This window comes from Zosterops lateralis (assembly GCF_965231275.1).
Source record: "Zosterops lateralis genome assembly, chromosome: 3".
Lineage (NCBI taxonomy): Eukaryota > Metazoa > Chordata > Aves > Passeriformes > Zosteropidae > Zosterops > Zosterops lateralis.
In genome coordinates this window covers 62,021,374-62,038,943 of record NC_139764.1, presented here as the reverse complement: position 1 = coordinate 62,038,943, position 17,570 = coordinate 62,021,374, and the positions used below count along the sequence as shown (strand labels likewise).

The 17,570-nt window shown below is 37.6% G+C and overlaps 1 protein-coding gene and 2 long non-coding RNA genes across 4 annotated transcripts in view; 2 read left to right on the top strand and 1 right to left on the bottom strand.

Annotated features, from left to right (window-relative positions):
- Window positions 1–17,570, top strand: part of NKAIN2 (sodium/potassium transporting ATPase interacting 2) — a gene marked incomplete at both ends in the record, with an annotated part of 534,677 nt that overhangs the window by 82,558 nt on the left and 434,549 nt on the right. The gene's annotated exons all lie outside the window — the stretch shown is intronic.
- LOC310906675 overlaps window positions 1–17,570 on the bottom strand; it is a 140,875-nt gene that overhangs the window by 11,921 nt on the left and 111,384 nt on the right. The gene's annotated exons all lie outside the window — the stretch shown is intronic.
- LOC310906674 overlaps window positions 1–17,570 on the top strand; it is a 72,324-nt gene that overhangs the window by 11,874 nt on the left and 42,880 nt on the right. The gene's annotated exons all lie outside the window — the stretch shown is intronic.

Below are 17,570 nucleotides of genomic sequence, written 5' to 3'. Positions count from 1 at the left end.
TCAAGTTGGAACAAGAGCTTTTCCTACCTCTTTGAAAGGCATCTTACTCACTGGCAGATGTATTTATTTTTATGGACTATTAATTAGAGGAGTCTTCCACGATACATACTTATCCTGTAAAAGTAGTATTTTTCAGTCTATTTTAAGGGTAGCTCCAAATCCCCATGTGTTTAGCTGAAGTCTCTGCATTAAGTCATTAAGCAAGCATTATAAACTCTGAATGAAAGACAACCTATTTACTTATACAGCACCACAAGTTCTTGTGCATTTGTTGTCTGTGACTTTATAATAATGCATACCATATTGTGACTAGTTTTTCTTTCCCTGTGTTACAAACCAAGATGAAGATTGTGTTCTGCAGTGGAGAAAGATCTGAATGTAGCTTTACTTTCCTCTTCCAGGCACAGAGATCATGATGGAACCTTTGCCAAGTACTGCAGCATATTCCCTTATTGACACTTTGAAACCTGGTAGTACTTCACAGAGTATTTCATCCCTGGGATGAAGAGCAAACATGTCAAGAAGCTGTATTCAGCTTTTCTATTAATCACTAAAGTCAATTTTGCTTTCAGTTCTGGGCATTTCTTTAGTGCTTATCAGTTCAGCTACTTTTGTGATTCTTTTGAATGTTTTTACACTGCGCTTGACTTTGAGAAAAGTGTGATTGTTTTCTCAGCCCTCGGCATCACTTATAGCTTCACATTCAGAGAAGTAACCAAAACCAATGATATGTAAATTAACTGCTTGTTTTACCCCAAAGAAACCATGTTTGAATGAAATATAATTCCAAGTGTTCTAATTTTGCTTAATGCTCTGCTGCAGTGGTTGGGAGAGTTAAATGGTATCATCTTCAGTACTCATCAGAAGCTCTGGGCAAGGAATGAACAATTTATGGCTTATCAATCAGTGACTGCCAGAGACCTTGCAAAGAAAAACAAGTTTTTATTGGTAAATGCATGCATTTTTTGAGAATTCTAACCCTTTGAACATAATATATTGTACTGAACAGGTGAGCAAAATACCAGTTACCATATAAAGAAAAATCTGACACTGCACCATCTACATTTTTTGTAGAAAATATTTGCAGCTTTTCTTTCTAAATAGGCTATATAGAACATCTGTATGAAGAACGGCTGTAAAGTAGTCTTGTGCAAATATGTGGCTCTGTCTAGCTAGGTCCTGATTTCAAAATGACTGGGGTATGTAGGATTAGCTTTCCCATCATTAATAGCAAAATTTAAATATCTCCTTAAAGCCTGTGGATCTGTGGAGATAACTTTCCAAGTTAGCTTCTGCAGCCAGTGCAATTCGTGACAAAACGTTGGTGCTTTGGGGCTGGGTTCACTGGTACTGCCTTCAGCCTCCTATCAAAGCAAGATTTGATTTCTCTGGATCCAAACAGATCTGTCTTAACAGTTTTGTCACTATCATTTATAGGAGTGGTTGTCTATCCCTTTCCTCAATTGAAAATGCATGTTGGTAATTGTAAATCCGTATGTGATATTCTAGTGAAAAAAGATAAAGCTGGAAAATCTTAGTGCCATAAATCCACTGACTTGCCTTCAGTCTTATTTTCAGCAACTAAAGGAAATAAGTCGTAAAACTTTACATAGAGCTCTCCTGCTGTGTATTGCTATTATTCCTGATTCATTAAACACTTTCTCGCTAAAATCAAACTTGTGGATTTGTACAATGGTTGCTGTAGTATCTGAAGAGAGACATTATGCTTTGAGTCAGTAAGCTCATAAATACAAACTGTAACCTTACAGCTCTTCGGTGAGAAGAACATCTGATTGCAGTAGATGAAGTAAGTGATTGCAAGCTTTTCTGCTAGTTCAGTTTAGGTTAAATTTCCTTGATTAGTTTTGATGTGTCTTCACCCCATATTAGCCTAAGTAATTTGTAGCCAAATGTAAAGGTTTTAACTGACCTTTCTTCAGTGCCAGCAGAGGTTATAAGGGAGTTATTGTAGGCAGGTGAACTGCTAGTGTGGAGAGTTGTTGCTTGGGTTATTTTATACAGCTGTTAGCTCAGGTGTTTTGAGGAGAATCATTTAATGACTTAAAGAAGATCTAGTTAATTCTCCTGTATCTGGAGGGAAAAAAAAGTGTTGTGGAGAGGTATTCAAACGTTTTCAATCCTTCAGTGATTTAATTTCATTATCATCACAGGACCTAGACTGGTTACCAATCTGAGTGAAAACAGAATCTTAAGGCTACGTGATGCTTCCACGTGGACATGACTAAAAGTTTCAGCAAACTCAGATTAGTGAGTTTCTATGAGGAAATGAGAAAAGTGAGATTCTGCATGTAAGGAAGGCAAAGACTGCAATGGTTATGATGCTGTAACTTTATAAAGATGTTTCAGTGTCCAAAGGTTTAAAAAAGTTCAAGTAGTTCTTCACCTCTAGTAAGGGTGAGTGGTTTGTGTGGGTGGGTAGATTAAATTAAATTCCATTGTGAGTTATTCTTCTATCCCTCTTTGGAAGGTCTCTCTTATCATCTCAGATCTCTTACTCAGTGTGTGGGATGATGGCTGGAGTAAAATTGCCTTTTTTTTTTTTAATCTGGATGTAGGAGGTTTACCACTGGATGTAGTTATTTTATGTGACTTTTTTATGGTGGAAAGTTAATGCATGGGAACAAAGAGAAACCTGTTGAATCTTAAGGTAAATAGAGGATTAGGACTTCAGTAGGTGTCACTGTGCAGTGCCATCTCCCCTGTTGTCTTGTAGGGCTGATTTGCCACAGGGAGACTGGGTTAAATAGCCTGGGGTGACAAAAGCAGGAAGTGAGTGAAAATCCTGAGTAGTAATGGTTACTGGGGTTTTATTTTGTTATGGAAGTTGCTGTTTTGTTTGCATTACCTCTTAGTGATAAAGACTGGACTAGTATTCTGATCCCCTGAGTCGAACTAGTACTCTGATCTCTTGAGGCATGGAGATATAGCAGCTCATAGCCCACACTGTAGTGGAAAATCCTGAATAATGGTTCTTAGAGTCTGAATTGGAAGAAATTTGTTTCTCAGTAGAGTGGTAGGAAACAGATGAATATAGGGCAAGAGGAGGTATCAGTGAAGTAGTATATCCTAAAGAAAATGATAAATAATCTATGCAAATGTGCAAGACTAGTGATCGTTTCCTCTTGAAATACAGTCTTTCTATGTATCTCCCTCTCTGTGTATGTATACATGGCAAATGGGCGGATGGTTTGCTTACATAGGCTTAAAAACTGTCTTCCCCAAGGTCAAGGGAAGAAGTTTCCCTGACTAATAGAATTAAACCTTTGTCATATTACATGGTCTGCAAGCACTCAAATACTTAAGCACTTTTTCATGAAGGTTTCTGTGCGATTTTTAATATAGAGGTGAAGTATTTTGAGGTTTGCTTTCAAATAGTCTGTTACATATTTAAAATTACACTACCTTGGTGAATTAAGTTGTCAACTTGTTTTTGCAAGTGTCTTGACTGTTAATGGTCAGAGTTTACCTATTGTGAGAAGTCAGGCTAGGCTTTGGATAAGCATAGACCAGATTTGTTCATTGACCCAAACAATTTCTGAATATAGAAAAATATGTAAGAAATCATAGAATATCCTGAGTTGGAAGGGAAGAACTAGGATCATCATAGTCCAACTCCTAGCTCTTTAAAGATGACCCTGAGAGTCACAGCATGTGCCTGAGAACATTGTCCAAATACTTCTTGAACTCTGTCAGGCTTGCTGCTGTGACCACTTCCTGGGGGACCCTATTCCAGTGCACAGCTACTCTCTGGATGAAGAACCTTTTTCTAATATCCAAGCTAAACCTCCCCAGACACAGCTTCAGGCCATTCCCTCAGGTCACCACAGAGAAGAGATCAGTTTTGTTTCTATGCTTCCCCTAATGAGAAAGTTGTGGACAACTATGAGGTGTCCCCTTGGTGTCCTCCACTTGAACAAACAAAATGACCTCAGCTGCTCCTTGTATGGTTTCCCCTCTAGACTCTGGACCATCTTTGTAGCCCTCCTCTGGATGATCTCTAATAACTTTACATATTTATTTTTTTTTATATTGTGGCACCCAAAACTGCCCCCAGCACTGGAGGTGAGGCTGCCCCAGCTCAGAGCAGAGCAGGACAATCCCCTCCCTTGCCTGGCTGTGATGCTGTGCCTGATGCCCCCCAGGGCAGGGTTGGCCCTCCTGGCTGCCAGGGCACTGCTGACTCATGTTCGGCTTTCTTTTGACCAGGACCCCTTTCCATGGGTCTGCTCTCTGGCCTTTTATTACCCAGTCTGTATATACATCCAGGGATGCCCCATCCCAGGTGCCAGATCCAGTACTTATTTTAACATCTGCTACTTTGAGTGTGCTTTAACAATAAGGTATATTTTGTTGATGATTCTACTGTAATTTTTTTTTTTTGCTTCAATGTGAATTTGTGAATATGATTTACACGATCTTTGTTTTCTGCAAATGTCCTGAAGAGGGGCACAGGATCTTCTTTGCATCAGAAGAAATCTTGTTCTCTGTTACTGGTTGGTTATACCTTCAGGTCCGAGTGAACCACAGGGTAAGCTTAAGTGGCAGGGAAGAGGGGAAACATATATAGTTGGACCTAAGATTTCACAGTCAGAGCAAGAAGAGATCAATACAGAATTCCAGCTAGGGAATTCTAATCTGTGAAAATGTGACCATGGTGTTAGTTATTTGATGTAAGATGAGAAGAGTTTTCATTTTTAAGAAAATTGCTCAAAAGCTGGTGTAATAAAAACTCTTCTTTTTAATAAGGAATCACTGGGTGAAATTGGCTGGTGTTCTGGAGCAGCTAACTCTACTAATCACAATTAGGGCCTGCAGAACCAAGGAGAATCTTTCTTCCTTGGGTGCAAACTAGTAAAAATATCCTTGCTAAGGATTTAGCAAGTAAACAGTTGTGTACAGATTTATTGAAGCTATGATCATTTTTACATAAAGAAAAAAAAAAACAGAAGCACTGGAACTTTGCATTATTGAATTCTATTGACTTAATACTTCCCTTGCTGGTGGCATAGAAGGGGATCTAAAGAAATATTCATGTAGAAAGTTAAATAATATAAAAATTTCCAGCATTATGATGAATCTCTTCAGAAGGATAAAGAAATGCTTCTGATTAGAATTTTAGAAACAATGAAATTTTTCTTTGACAGCAGAAAAGATCAATTGAAATTTTTCATCCTGTACACTTAGTCTGTGACTTAATGCTCTCAATCAAGAAAAGTAGGTATTTTTTTCCCCTTAAATTAGTCCATTGATGAAGGGAACATGATGATCTTTCCAAAGTGCAAGTTAGTGTTAGAAAAAATTAGCAGTCAGCCACTGAAGAATAGCTGTGGAACAAAGAAAATGGGATCAATTGTGGTTGGAAATATGGTCTTGGTTAAGAGCTTTGTTCTTTCTATCTTGCTTAGCTTTGTGAAATAGAAGCAGGTCTGCAAAATAGAAATTTATAGCATGATCTATGGTAAGATGGAGAGTGCTGCATTTTGAGAACTTATTTTTGTATGCTGGAGCACAAAATTAAAATGCTAAAAGCCTTCAATATGAGTGGCTCATCTGCTGATCAGTCATTCTAATGTGGTTCTGCTGAAATCAACTAGTGAAAATCAGTCTTCTGTTAATTTTTCCAATTGTAAGGTGACTGCTTTTTTGTTTTGTTTTATATATGTTGCAACATTTTTGAGAATGTAGTAGAGAACATTTTGCAGGACCCTGGAGTCAGTGTTCAATTTAAAAGATGTATTACACATAAGAAACATTTAAGATTAAAAGATTTTATTTTGGCCAAGTAAATTTAAATCGGTAACAGTGTTTACAGTATAAAAGAAAAATCTTTGGGGTTTTTTGTGCTTCTGGAGACCAAAGCTTCAGGAGACTTTATAGCAATACATTTTCTGAGATAAAACTGTACTTTTACAGCTCAATTCTCAGAGGAGGAGCTGCCTAACTCTCCGAATTTATACCGTAGCTAAAGAACTATAAGAGACAGGAAGAATAAAGTTCTTGGAAAATGAGGATGATTAACAGAGTGTGTGCGGTCTTTAATCAGCCTTAGGATACGTGCACTTTACGGTGTTACTCAGCCCATAATCATATATATTAGTATTTATAATCTGACAATAATGGAAGATTAGCTGTGACTGAGAACCATTCATTTTATTTGTTACTTCATTCAAATGAGGGGAAAAGCATCTACCCTTCAGTACTGGACCATGCTAGGTAGCAGTGTGGGTGATTTCCCTTACACTGTGGGTGTTGTGGCTTTCTGTTTTCCATCTGACTGCTTCATCCTGCTCTTTGCTCCAATTTTTGTACTTTGTTGTAGTCATAAAGTGATTGCACACATAAAGAGGCAAACATGTAACATATTCTTATGGGTTTTTTAATATTTTTTTACTCTTTACTTCCTATCTAGGACCAGTTGAATTACTCTTGTCAGCACTTCAGTGCAGGCTGGGTGGATGTGCTTTCTGATGTCTGAAAAGATAAAACCCTTGTGCTTTTTCAGACTGATTGGAGGTGCCAGAAATACCAGAGAACTGATACTCAAATGCATTTTGGAAGCTACAACCTAGTAAATATCATTACAAGTGCTTAAGCCCTTTGTGACAATTGCAGCTTTGTGATTCTGTTCTTCTCTCCCGAACATTGTGATGGAAAAGGAGGCATCCTGCTTGATATGGATGGGGAAATTGGCAGAATGGGAGCCTCTCTGATGACAACATGGGAAATTGAAGAGACCATCCATCAACAGATGGAAGTAGAATTAGGGAGGTGGCAGTCAGCAGGAGAAGAGGTCAAGAAAGCGAAACTGCAGGCTCTGATACTTGATGTTTGGTGCTTGAATTCCAGCATCAGCTGGAACTCTATGTATTGCCTTGTTCCAACTTCCTCCTCTAGTTAATTGCTTGAGGGCAAGAGATACCCAAAAGCCAATTAACTCTCTGGATGAGAAATTTAGACAGTGTAGATTGTTTCGTTCAAATCATTGGAAGTGCAAAACAAAACAGAAAATTCTGACAGTTTCTGTGCTGCTGTAATTCCCATATTATCTAAAGCTTCATACTGTTTCTAGAGTTCCTACTTTAGCTTTTCAGAGACAGTTGTGAGAAGAACAGGCAGTCAAGATGAAACATGGGAACACCAGTTGTTTATATGATTAAGGTTTTGGGGAACTAGAATTAATTTAGGCCATAGCATTTGCGTTTGCTTTTGGTTGGACTATTTTGATTTACCAGATAACTAAAAAAAAAAAATAAATCTGTGATTCTCTTGCTGTTTCTACCTAGAAAAATGCTTGCAAAAAAATGCCTGAATGAGGTCTCTCATAATTTTTTGCCCTGTTTCCTACTTGATAGTTAAAAGCTCAAATATCCCTTTGTCTTTTGTGGCTATCACACTATACTCAGCCTATTGCCTGAATTTTCAGTTGCAATTGGAAGGAAGTTATGGCCCATTGTGGACATCAACATCAGGAAAAACAGTTTGAGAGAACTATGGAAAAAAACTTTGAAGTTTCCTCAACATCCCTGACATCAATTTTAATTTCTCATATTTGTTGCCTATAAGCCTCTTGCTGGCTGAGAAAAAGAGAGTATTGTCTCTCATTTACAGCAGGACTGTTTGCCAGCCCTTTGACTCGACAGGAGAATTCTGAGCTTTTGAAAAATTTGCAGTTGAGCAGATGGACAGCGCACAGGAGGCCAAAATGACAGAAAGGGAGCCCTTAGTTTGTAGAGCACAGTCTGGATCTGTCTCTAGGTTATCAGCTTTGTGCCCTCTGCAAACAAGGTTGATAGGAAAAAAGAGTACAGGACTGAGGCTGAAAGAAAATACCACAATGTGTAAGAGCACAAAATGTGGGTCAAGACTTTTAACATCCTCTCTAGTTCTTCAAGCTGGGTAGGGAATGTGAAAATTGGAAGACATACACAAGAAGCTTTGCTGTGCTTTCTTACTCAGCACACGCCTTGCAGTTAGCAAATACACAGATAGCTTTTGAATTTTTTCCACCAAAAAATGTCAAGGCACATTGCTGTGACCTTGCAAGACACAGGGTTCCTTTCTAGTACAGCTTCACATAAGATTTTCTGAGCAGAAAGCACTGACATGTGGAATCTTGCTCGGACTTCACACAGTGACCCTGAAAAAGTGATTTATGCAAGAGGGTAGCTTTTCCTCTTCAGTATTAGGAATAGAAAAGAAGTTAATTCATGGGAATGGGAAGGAAAAGAAAAAAAAAATTAAGAAGCACACAGGCTTAAGAACTCATTTGGTCACTTCACTCCTCAAAGGCTTCTTCCTTTGTTGGAGGCTGAGGTATTGGCACTTGACCCACAGGACTTTAAAGGAGAAACTCATGACAGATTGTTCCCAAAGGATTTCTTTGATACTTTAGTCAAATAGTCATAAAAATTCCAGAGCTGCTGCTGGAAAAGTGGGGGGCAGGGAGAAAAGCTAATAGTAAAAAGGAGTCATTCTTTCCCCTTAGGAGAAGACGTGTAGATAAATTCAGAGATCCTTGAAGGAAAGCCCTGAAATGTCAGTGATGTGACATTAAAAAAACCCACCCAAACAAATCCATTTCTCTTCTAGTATAATATATTAAAAATAAATTTAAAAAGTAAAGATTCAATTGACCATATATTCTATCTCTCCCTTGCAGTAATTCCCCACTTGATATTCTTCTGGAGATAAGACTTTAGCAGTGGCCTTTGTATTGAAGTATTAACCCTGACCCTCAGTGATCTGGTTCCTGTAGCTCTAGAAATTCAAGGTCCATGGGGAAATATATATGTCAAAATAAAACCAAAAAGTTTTATGTAACAATAAACTCATATCTAAAATATGGTATTTTCTTTATTTCAGCCCAATTATGTAAGGCATGATTACTGAAACACCAGGCGGATATTAGCCCCAAGGGGACAGAGACTGGGAAATTCAGTCATCTTTTTCCCCCTTTCTGTTGTATGGAGCGGGTCCCCAGGAGGAGAAATTGTCCTGCTTTAAGTCAACATGAAATGTCATTTTTTTTCTTGGCAAAAGGAAAGCAGGCCCAAAACTGAAATGAGATTGCCCACATAGAAATGAATGAGTTTTTTTAACATGATGTGCAAACAAGACTTCACCAGTGAAATGACTTACCACTATGACATCATCAATTGAATCAGATTTGGCAGTAAAATTTCTACATCACATACAGAGGGTACCCAAGTCTCTGCCCAGAGGCCTCAAAATAGGATTAATCTCAATTAATTCTAGATATATACAATGGGGAAATTTTTCTGAAACAGTTGATTTATTAAATGTTTAGAAAATGAAAATAATTAATTGGATTGCAGTTTGAAGTATTTGATTATTGTATTTCTAAAATTTTTATTTTATATCTGTATTTTATTGTATTTGATTGTAATTTGATTAAATGAACAGGCCAGATAGTACCTGTTTCCCTCCCTGATCTCAAAAAACCCCAACCGAAAATCCCCAAAACCTAGAGTGAGCATCTTAAATGTTGTCAACAACAGTAACCTACAAAATAGGCGTGCTATACAGATGTGTTTCTGAGATTGAAGTCAGTTATGTTCTTTACTGATGAAAAGTAAAGGATAGCTGTTCCCAAGTTTATTTTGAGGAAAATAAACTTTAATTTTGGGCAGAAGGACAGGCATTCAAGGTGTTCAGCAGGGGTGGAATGCAAAGTCTGTGCCCCCAAGTACTTGTGGTCTTAGGTAGCAAGTCGTATCAATGCACACCCAGCTTGGTATTTTATGTTGGGATTTAGTGAATGTTTTACTTGTTTGGTCAGTAAAATTTTTCTTAAGAGCTTCTTTCTAAGTTGAGCTGAATCTACATAAATGTACTTTATATTTTCTGCCTGTTTCATTCTGAGAAACATTCAGTAATGCTTTTGCTGGCCTCTTGATATCATGGCCACATGTTTCTCAAGCAGATGTTTGTATGCTGGAAATTCTAATTTAAATTGATTATCAAATCACTTATCCTTCACAGAATATTGTGTACAACTGTGTTCCTGTTGCAGGAAATTAGTCAACATTTGAGCTGAAGAACCTGAAGTACGTTTCAGCATGTAGTGTTAAATCCTCAGCAGCAGTAATACTGCATTATTTGGCACTTGCAACATTTGGGTCAGAGCCAATGCCTGATTGTGATCTGTACAATACATTCTACATAGTAGAAGTTACAGGAAACAAAGCAACTGCATAATTTATAGTTCTTCCTAAAAGTATTTGTGAAAGGTTAATAAAGTGCTACAACAATTAAAACAGCTTCAAGATTTACTAGTTGAAATTAAGTTTTTGTGAACTAGGATTCCATTCCAGACTTCTGCTTTGCTGCTCATAAACTTCTGTAATATTTTCCTCCTTGTCCTGACCTTTTCCAGTAATCTTTTTGCCTGAATGTGATTCTGGTGGTGTTTTGTTGTAGAATTTTAGCAACAATAACAGTTCTACCATTTTTAGTGTATGAAAGCTAAGGGAAAAAGCCTTTCCTCTTCAGTGACTCTTTGGATTTATGCTAAAGTGTTCCTCTAGTCAGTGAGGTGGGAGACAGAAAGCTGAAATAGCCGCTACTGTGGAAAAGCACATTTATTTTTCTTCTGATGAAAACTGGATTTAGTTTGAGCAAATGAGGAGGAAACAGTAAAAATACACACATGCAATTTTTGTGTATTTTAAATAACCATTTTAATGTGATTTTTATCACAGAATATACACAAATAACTGTGGATATTAACCAAAGACTTTGCAATGGAAAAGCTGTCAGTTTTATATCCCAAGTAACACACACAAATACTGAGCAATAGCTTTCTGCTTACAGCATTTCCATAGCTCTTATTTTATCAGTGTCAAATAGATCATTACATTTTCAATATGTAGCTGTTCCACATTAACCCTGGATGCAATCAGGCAACTAAATTTTATACAAGAGGGAAAGCTTATATCCATGACAACATATCTAATTTTCATGTGAGTTTGCATGTACATAGTTCTTTTTTTCTTGCTAGAAAGCAGTCTTTATTTATTTTTTGTAAGCTTCAAATGCAACTTTTCATTAGAATTTCCCCCAGAAAAATATTGCAGGTTTCACAGCATCTCTAAATCACAGAATGGCTTGAGTTGGAGGGAACCTTGGAGATCCTCCAGCACCTCCCCCATGCTATGGGCAGGGACGCCTTTCACTAGATCAGTGCTTGGAGCTCCATCTAACCTAGCCTTAAACACTCAGGGATAAGAAATCTACAGCTTGTATGGGCAACCTGTTCCAGCGTTTTACCACCCTCACAGTAAAGAATTTCTTCCTAACTCCTGATCTAAACCTATGCTTACTTTGAACTCATTCCTCTTTGTCCTGTCACTAAATGCTCTTGTAAATACTCTCTCTCCATCTTTATTTTAGCCTCCCTTCAGGTACTGGAAGGAATTAAGTTCATTCCATAGCCTTTTCTTTTCCAGACACAAAAGCCCTAGCTCTTTCCCCATAGGAGAGGTGATCCATCCCTCTTACTGACTTGGTGGCCCCCTTCTGAAATCTCCAACAGATCCATATCCTTCCCATGCTGAGGACCCCAGAGCTGTACACAGCATTTCTGGGTGGAGTCTCATGAGAGCAGAGTGGAGGGGCAGAATCACTCTCTCGAGCCTGCCGGTCATGCTACTCTTGATGCAGCCTGGGATTCTGATGGCAGCAAGGTTGTAGAAATTCATATGACTGATGTGAATTCAATCCCTGTGCCAATGTGCTTAAAATTTTAGGTCTTTGGTGTCATGGGAATTGTAGTGGAAAGTTTACTCAGTTGTTGAAGTGAATATAGTGCTATTAGAAGATACACACTGATGTTCGGAGAGCTGATGTGTTTTCTTTTGTGCAATACATTGATAAAAGATTTATTTGTTGTGTACTTAAAAATCTATGTTCTGAAAAGTTAGAATTTCAAAATGAGTTTTGTAAAACCATGGTTAATGTTCTGTGTTTGAGATTCCTGGTCTGTGATCAATGGTGTGTTTTTGAAACTGAGTTATGAAAGCCAAATTAGTGAAAGAAGCATCATTTATCATCCCTTTCTTGCCTTCTGATTCCGTCCTGGGGTTTCTGATCGCACCTATGACAGTAACATGGTTTGTTCTTTTAAAAATGCAGTACATTTCTATCTATCACATTGATAATTGTGTTCCGTGTAAAAAATAAAATGGTGAAATACCTTTCTCTCTATTACCCGGATCTTTTAATAATAAGTTTGTTCCTTTTTTAAGAATGGGAGGAGGCAAGGCAATGGAAGTAGAAAAGGCCCAAAATATTCTGTAGAAAGAGATGAGTGTATCATGTGGCATGTGGCAACATCCATCTTTATTGACCTACAACTGAATACCCCTTGTCTCTCATTAACTTCAAGAAGAAATTGAAACATTTCCAAATGCCACCAGAAATAAAGAATATGAATTGGTAGATACAGTATTTTGAAGAATAGGGTGCAAAGCCATTAATGAGCTGTTGTGACTTCTTTTTCTAGGAAAGACAAGTTGCTTTAATCAGAAAGGTCATGCATGTCAGATAGCATTATTGTTTCCTGTGTTTGCTTGACTCCACTTCAGTCTGGGGGAATTAAGATTTCAATGAACATTATTAATAGTTAAGACACATGTCTGGAGATGTGGATGCTTCTGCATTCAGCTCTGCTGGAATTTCACTTTTGATTTATTGGCATTGCTGTTAAATACTGCTTATATGTGTCACCAAAACCCCTAGAGTAATGCAAGTGTTAAATTTATAGCACAGAAAATACCTTAGGGGTCATTGAAGCACAGCTAGTTCTACTTTGAACTTGAACTGTAGGAACACTTTTATCATCTCTAAGGTTTAAGTGATAGAGTCATATCTCTTAGATATACTGGAAAGAGAATGGAAGAGTTGTGATTCACACAGGTTGAGACTCAGTTAATTTGGGCATTATCTGTAGATAGCAGGTAGTTCCCTGCAGGTGATCAGGCTATCCCAGAGTTTGTACTTGTTTGGTGATCCAGGGGGTTAAATAGGCACCTGTTTGGAGGGGAAGCTCCAAAGACACTTTAAATACAGACTTTGCTCCTTTTTTCTCCCTCCCCCGTTACAGTCATCATTTTTGTGGATCTGCAACTGTGTTAGGGCTGGCCATTATTTTATGCAGTCACTGCATAAAAAAATTACTAGAAATAGTAAAGAAATTATGAACCTTTTTTAAAAAGTGTTTTGTGTGGTATTTCGTCATAGGATCCCCCAATTAACAGAAAGCTGCATTATTTTTTGTGATATTTGGGAGGAGTTTTTTATGCATGTGATTTTATTATATATGTGCATGCAGAAAAAAGGATATGTTCATCCATTAGGAGATCACAAAACTGGTTTTGCCCTCAAAATGGAAAAAACTGTGAAGTGGAAGAAAAACACCACCACGTTCATTGATCTTGAAGATGCTTGGTGAGTTGTATCCTGATGAGCATTTCAGCAGTTGCAGGCAGACTATCTTCCTGCAAACTTCTCTAGCAGAAGCAGAGATGTCTTCCTCTTCAGAGCAGGAAGACATCTGTTGAGTTCTACAGGAATCCCTGTCGTAGCAGAAACAGTAGTGTTGCTGTCTGAGTTCTCTTGACCTGCATTGAGCCTGGACTGTGTAAAAAGTCCTTTATCACAGCTTGAGTGGAGAGGAAGGATAGTCTTCTTGAGTCTGTTATGTCTATATAGGTAGAGAGAAGAAAAAAGGAACAGAAAAATGAAGTGGGAATATATTTAGCTCATTGTTACTACTATAAGCCTTTTTATTGGACAAGATTCTGCTACAGGAATGGTTGATAAAGGCTAACAGGGGAAATGATTGCTTTCAGAAATTACATGGCAATCTTGCCGTATTGTTTCATTTCATTGTCTGGGTGGGTTTTTGGGTTTTTTTGTTGTTTTATTTTTTTTTTTTTTCACTTAATATTTACATTGGCTATGTTTTGCCTCTTTGGTTCCCTTCAGTGAAAACTGGAGATTTCTTTGCTTTTTTATTTATTTTTTTTTTAATCCTAAAGTTTATTCTGCTCCCCCACCTAAGCCCTTTCTTTAGGTGCAGTGAAAGTTGGGTATTTTTGACTCAACTCTTAAAAGCCAGGTTACAGAATACAGTGTGGTGTTTAGAAAATTAGATGAATGTCCATATACAGGGTCTATACAAGTTTAGAACAGGGTCAGTGCAGCTGTGTAGGAGGAGTGTATGGATGCACACTAAGAGCTTATTAGGATAGATAAAATTTATAAAGTCTTTACCTATTGGAACTATTGTGCCGAAGTGAGGTATGCATCTAGAAATCACTGAACTTCCATTCAACATCTCTTTTTAAATTAAAAATACCTCCCACATCAGTCAGCTCTTTTTTGCTGTGGCATCTGCCTGTGCAAAGGTTGTGGAGAGTAAGAATACTTTTCAGAGGTAAGGCTGTCCCAGCAAGATTAGTTGGGCAGGCCAGAAGTACAGCATCTTTTCCATGAAGGGCTATGATATGCTAAAGGAAGACCACTGATCTTTTCCTGCTGTGAACTCTTGTCCACATCCAATTTAAGGTATTCTCAAATATGTTTGGATACACAGTGAAGATGATTCTTCTCCTTTTAAAATTCTCTTCTTATCCGAGCAGTTTGCAGCTCTAATGAAGATCTGTATTCTCAATACAAATTTTCATCTCTTTTCATCTTCCCCAAGAAGGATGGGGAAGTAGCTGTGCAGCCACTAATTACTGAAAGATTAAAACAGTCTTTGTGATAAGAAAGGAACCTCAGTACTATTTTTTCAAGCCAAAATTGAAAAAGAAGCTAGCAACAAATACTCCTTTTTGGATGGCCAAGAGGTAACACCATAATTGAATGTGCTACTATTTCAATGCAAGGGCAACTATAGGATGTGACAACTCAGATTATGCTGAAAAGCCAACAGGATTTTAGCATCTGCCAGCTCATTCCTGTTTGTGATGTGACACATATCTTTTCCAAAGGAAAGCTAGAAATACCTACATTAACAGTACCCAATTCTCTCTCTCCCTAATTGATTTTTGAGCTGAGGAAGAGGGGTCATACCAGCAAGGATGACTATAGGTTAATTTTTGGAAGGTGAACTTTATATTATACTGGCAGAGCGAAAACTGGAAGTTTCCCAGTATAAATGCTTTTGATCATGAAGGAAAAAGAAAAAATCGTAAACTTTGTCTTCATAATATCTTATGCAAGAGTGGCCTTGCTTAAATGCTTTTAATGAAGGAGAAGACTGAAGATTAAAAATAGTAAAACTTTTCTTCTTTTTTTTTTCCTTTTCCTTTACTTGCACTGTTTTTTACAGAGGTATAGTAGTTGAATTAGGGCATACTATCCAGTAGGGTTTCAAACCTTTGGAAGAGAGGTGCCAAAATGTCACTGTTAAATCACTGTAGCCTTCTATTGTGGCAAGACAGATAGGAGCAAAAGCAGCCTTTTACAAGTTGCCTAAGAACATCCCTCAGGGCACCTGAGGTGCTACAAGTCAGATTAGACTTGTCCCAGAAATCAAAACTCTGAATTTGAATGGGTATTAGCACAAATATCAATCTTGTACCTGTAGAACAGAAGAAGGAATGTAATAATTTAAAATATAATTGTAATCTCATTTCCTTTGTCTTCAGTACAGCTATTGTTAATAATACATAGGTGCTTATTCTGTTCAACTATGTTCCACTAGATTCAAAGCTTAGTGACCATTTTCGATTTCCTCTGTTGTCTGTACTTGTCTGTGTTGTACAAGTTGTACTTTATTACAGTAAAAAAGTGATGATAATAATAATAGCAACAATAATAATTCTGTAAACAAAAGCCTTAATAATATTCCCTACCCAATCAGCCTTAATCTACATTTGCATCCGTCTTGTTGCTCTTACCCCTCTGACATGTCCAGATCAGCTTTGGTGCAGATGTGGTGCTGAGGTTGCTGCTGGAGACCTGAGCATTGGGAGCTCTTGGTGTTTTCCTTGCCCTCTAGTGGAATGACAAGGGCTGGGGGTGGCCGAGGGGTTGCACTGCTAGCTGACATCCCTAGTCCTGGGGATGTTCAACCAATGAAGAGGCAAACCCAAGCAGTTTTGTTAGCAGAGCGTCTTCTTTCTGCCTTGCGTTTGAAATTGGAATCTGCCAGATACAGGATATAGTTTGAACACAAGGAGCTTTCTTCTCTTGCATGCATCCAAGAAAATTCTTTGACTGTATGGGGGAAGGTTGTTCTTCCAAATGAAGTTACTCTTTACAGGGATGCTCAACAGATTAGAGACGGAAAATTGCAACTGAAAGATATATGAACATTGTCTCATTTTTGTGTTGGTAGAAGATTAGTTTTATAACTGACACAATTTTTTTTGACATTTTTGCTTCTGTGGTTTCTGTAGAATAATGTCAATTACAATTCATTAGCTGTCTTTTAATTTAAAGACATGATGAAATTGCAATTGCATCTCAGCAAATTTCCTTAGTTGAGTCACAGAAGAGATAAACATTCGTTGATTTGCCTTGACGTAGTATCCTTTTTCTCTGAATTGTATTTTGATACATTTGATAGCTATAAGTATCTCCTGGCACCCACAATTAAAACTTTCTGTCTATGGTGACGTGGTTATACTCCAATTTCTAGAAAAATGATGGAAATACCAATTCAGATTTTGATTATGCAGGACATTTAGCTGCAGAATAACGCCTTCTATTCATTGCTCTTTGGCACTAGATGCAATTTGTCACTGCTACAGATACTGCTAACTATTGTTATCCTTCACTTTTTTTTCTCTCTTTTTTTTTTTTTTAAAAAAAAAAAAAGTTTAGTCTTTAGAAAATTGACTATGTGCAGATTATTGTTTCTTGGACCAGCACAGACTGTGGTCTGTGCACATGTAAGACATACTCTTAAGGACCTTTTCTCAAATAATATGTTTCAATTTTGAGACATTTTCAGCCTCTTCTCTCTCTGCAAGTACAAAACCTCTAAGCTGTACCAAGCTTGCTGGTAGACACTCAGGTTGTTATTTTAGGATGGATGCTATGATTATATCTATATATAAAATTATTTTTCAGTCTTTGGAATGTGAACATGTGTTTTATTAAAATGATTACACATTTTCAGGTGCTGTTTTTGCCTGTAACAGCTAGAATTATCAAGTATTTGTATGTATGTGTATGCAGAGATCAGGTGGTGAGGCGCTTGGATGAACATTCCCAATGAGCAGTTTGCATGCAGTTACCTGTTCAAGTAAGCCAGGAGTTTTTTGGGTAGGTTCCTCTGTGCCAATAATTAATTCCTTGAATGTTTATAAGCAGGATGGGAAGTGATAGCAGACTGTCTACATTTACCTAGCAAAGAATTGTTGTGCCTTTGTTAAACACCAACAACAGACTGGTTCTTCTGAACCTTGAAATACTCAGTCGCTTGTCAGCTTCTGTGTTAACATGAGGCTATACAGGAGTAGCTCCTTTGCATAACTTGTTCTAGCAAGGGAAATTCATTTTTATACGGAGTA